This window comes from Acyrthosiphon pisum, chromosome X (assembly GCF_005508785.2).
Source record: "Acyrthosiphon pisum isolate AL4f chromosome X, pea_aphid_22Mar2018_4r6ur, whole genome shotgun sequence".
Classification (NCBI taxonomy): Eukaryota; Metazoa; Arthropoda; class Insecta; order Hemiptera; family Aphididae; genus Acyrthosiphon; species Acyrthosiphon pisum.
The window spans coordinates 3,434,019-3,438,543 of NC_042493.1; positions in this window are offsets into that span (position 1 = coordinate 3,434,019).

Genomic DNA, 4,525 nt, shown 5'->3' on the forward strand with positions numbered 1-4,525 from the left:
AGACGATTTTGAATATTCCAATTATTGTTATCGTCATAATAAATAATATAAATACAAAAATATCATATATTTTCGATATTTTTATTCTTGGATATCACAGCTGAAAAAAAAAAATATTCAAAATCACCTCAATCATTCCCTAGTAAACTTGTTAATCAATCATAATCCGTTTTAAAAATTAGAATCTATCAAACCAAATTCTTCCAGTTTTGTCTAGCTTATTGGTCTAAAAGTAACTTTTTTTTCATCTGCTGCCAGCCCTTAACATCAAAATTAGCTATGGCCGTTAGAATATTATATGAGTATGAATTTATTTGTAAAATAATGCATGTTGAATTTTACTAAATATATATTTGTTTTAATTTTTTCATATTATTCAATAAATTATAAATATACATGATAAAAATATTTATGTACATAATTATTTAATTTATTATAAATTCAACTGACAAAATGTCCTTTAACTAAAAGTATTTGTAAGAAAAAAAATGTATATAGCAATTACACAAAAAAAAAAAAATATTAAATAGATTAGGTTTCCAAAACATTAATAATAATTACAAAAACAATAAAAGAACCTAATGGGTAAAATTGACAAAAGAAAAAAAGTTTATAACATTATAAAAATCAAATTCTAAACATAGATAGTTCAACTATATAATTTATTAAGTAAAATTAAAGCTTTAAATTTTCAATCCTTATCTATAAAAGTTGAACATTTTATAAATTTTTAACTACAAAATAATTATTAAATTTTAAATTTGATAAATTTTGTCAAAATTCAAACATTAAATGCTTATAAAAAAATGCTTATGTAAGTGCTTATGTATTTTTAATATTTTTCAACAGCTATTTTGACAATATATCCAGGAGCCTTGCATTAAAAAAAAAACTAAAAAAAAATGAAAACTGACAATGTCAGTAAAATGCTCAAAAAGAGCCAAATTATTTTGAAAATTTTATCAAGTATAAGAATTGATAAAAAAAACATTTAGTAAAATTTTCATTTATCTACAGTTATTCGTTTTTCAATTTCAATAAGATAAGAAAATTGTTACATGAGAAATCGAGCGAATATCAAATGTTGTAAAAATATTAATTTTAAACGCTCTTAAAAATTTAATTTGACCTTCTTGTAGACATTTTTTTTTTGATAAAGGTAGGCAAATTTATGAGGAATCTTGTATTACATTTTAAAATCTTAGATTTAAAAAGGAAATTTTTTATTAATTTCTAACTCAAAATAATTTGAAAGTTTTCTTATTTTTTCGTATTTTATCAATATTTGAACTTTAAATACTTATAAAACAAACTATGGATCTTAGATTTTTTTCATCTGCCTTTTAAACAATATACTAGGAGCCTTCTATAAAATTCTCAAGCTTTTTTAACCATAAATAAAATTTTATTGATATTTATAGAAAAAAATACTAAATAAAATGGAAACTGAATATGTCCGTAAACAGCTCAAAATATTTGAAAAATGTTATGGTGTATAGAAAATGCTAGTATAAACATTCAATCAAAATTTCATGTGTAGGTCATATGTTTAAGAGTTGCGCCAAAAACCAAAATCGAGTTTTTCGAATACAGATTTTGCATAAAAATTTCTGTTTTTCCTTAATTTTTCTTTTGTAGTTTTTGAAAACTACTGGGAAATGTTTACTTTGACCTTCCAAAGTACCAACTAAATTCACTTTCCTATCAGAAAAAAAGATACTGTTGAAGAAAACCCAAGCATTTTTAATGTCCTAATAGACACACAAAAAAAAACACACACATCATTGTAATATCAATACATTCATCTCTCCACTCAGAATCTAAAATCAAGTGAGTTGGAAATTATATTGGCTAGTAAAAGAGCTCTAGCCTCCAGGGAGGAACGCATTTGTACCAATGTTTGTTTTATATAATGGATTGTTAAACAAATGTAAATTACGAGTGTGTTTACGGGGAATACGGAAATTACTTAGGGACTAAGGCTAAGATCTCAGGACAAATAACAAAACCATTTAAAATATCAAAAATGAACATTATATCAGTTAATTTATGTCTTAAGTCAAGATGATGAAGTCCTATGATAGAGTCTTGGAGGTGATTTATTGAGCTATTTGAAACAGAATAACCTAAGACATGGGAATTCCGTAAAGTTAGCGGAAAAATGTCAGCACTAATTTCCGCTATAACACCACTATTTAGTGCTCAATTAGTGCTATTCAACCGTGCCATTTTAAAAATGAGTGCTCTAATCAGTAAAAAGTTACAAGGGGGCTTACCTTTCTCCGCTAACTTCACGAAGCGGGTTCACCATCAGCACCAAAATCCGCTATAGCATCAAAATTTAGTGCTGAATTAGTGCTATTCGATGGTAACGTTTTCAAAATGAGTGCTCTAATCATTAAAAAGTTACAAGGGGGCTTACTTTTCTCCGCTAACATCACGTAGCGGGTTCACCATCAGCACCAAAATCCGCTATAGCGCCGAAATTTAGTGCTCAATTGGTGCTATTCAATGGCATAGTTTTCAAAATTAGTGCTATGTTTCCCTCCAAGTTATGGGGTTTTCCGTATTTCGTCCCAGCGGGTGCACCATCAGCACCAAAATCCACTATAGCACTAAAATGTAGTGCTAAATTAGTGCTACTCAACGGAACTGTTTTCAAAATTAGTGCTGTAGTTAGTATAAAGTTACATAGGGGCTTAACCAGAACCAAAATCCGTTGTAGTACCAATCTTTAGTGCTCAATTAGTGCTATCAGGATATATAAAAATAAAAATTGGTACTACCTCCTAACCAAAGTTATTGCCATCCCCATTTTGCAACTTAGCGGGATCATCGAGATTTCTATTATAACAAATTTTCTTACTACAGATTTTTTACTGAATTTTTATTAAACTGATTTATAATAATTTTTTTTATTACATTGAGATTTTTTATAGATTTTTTAAATAGAAATCAATAAAAAATCTGTTATAAAAAAATTCATATTTTATATCAAACATAAATTCAATAATCTTTTTTATATATTATGAATTTATTAACATATTATTATTAATTTTTTTTAACAAAAATAATTTTTATTAAGATTTATATCAAATTTATATTTTAATAAAAATATGAATTTTTGATCAAACATTTTTTATTAACATTTTTTATTTAATAAAAATGTATATATTTTATATATTTTAAATTATGTTTTTATCAATTTTTTTTAACAAATTTTTGTTGATTCTTAACAAATTTAATTTTTATTAACATTTAAATTCAATTTGAATTTTTTATCAGATATATTTTTTAACTAATTTTTTTAACATATTTTTTATGAAACTGATTTCTTATCCATTTTTTTATATAGATTTATAGATTTTTATCAAATAGAATTTTTATTAAGATTTACACAATTTAAATTTTTTATAAAATATGAATTTTTTATCAACGTATTTTTTATAAACATGTTCATCAATTTTTTTAACAGATTTCTGTTATATCATATTTTCATATAACAGAAAAAAATGAGTAAAAGGTCTATCTGATAAAAAATTTATATTTTTTAAAAACTCCAGATAGTATATAAATGTTAATAAAAATTCAGTTTATTAAGACAATAAAATATTTATTAAAAAAATAGGTAAAAAGGTTTGTAAAATTAACTTATAAAAAATTTAATTTCAGTCTTATTTTATTTCAGTCTTAACAAACTGAATTTTTATTAACATTTATATTAAATAAAAAACGTTAGTAAAAAATGTTTGATAAAAAATTCATATTTTTATTAAAATATATATTGAATATAAATCTTAATAAGAATTATGTTTGATAAAAAATCAATAAAAAATATGTAAAAAATTGATAAAAAATGGGTATTAAAAAAAAAATCATATTATATAAAAAATAAGTTTATTAATTTATGTTTGTTATAAAATGTGAAAAAAAAAATCTCTATGTAATAAAAAAATTATAATAAAATAGTTTAATAAAAAATCAATAAAAAATCTGTTATACGAAATTGTGTTAGAACAGAAATCTCGATGATCCCGCTAAGTTGCAAAATGGGGATGGCAATAACTTCGGTTAGGAGGTAGTACCAATTTTTATTTTTGTATATCCTGATAGCACTAATTGAGCACTAAAGGTTGGTACTACAACGGATTTTGGTTCTGGTTAAGCCCCCGTGTAACTTTATACTGACTACAGCACTAAATTTTGAAAACAGTTCCGCTTGCAGTAGCACTAATTTAGCACTACATTTTAGTGCTATAGCGGATTTTGGTGCTGACGGTGCACCCACTGGGACGAAATACGGAAAACCACATAACTCGGAGGGAAACATAGCACTAATTTTAAAAACGATACCACCGAATAGCACTAATTCAGCACTAAATTTCGGCGCTATAGCGGATTTTGGTGCTGATGGTGAACCCGCTTCGTGAAGTTAGCGGAGAAAAGTAAGCCCCCTTGTAACTTTTTTACTGATTAGAGCACTCATTTTTAAAATGGCACGGTTGAATAGCACTAATTGAGCACT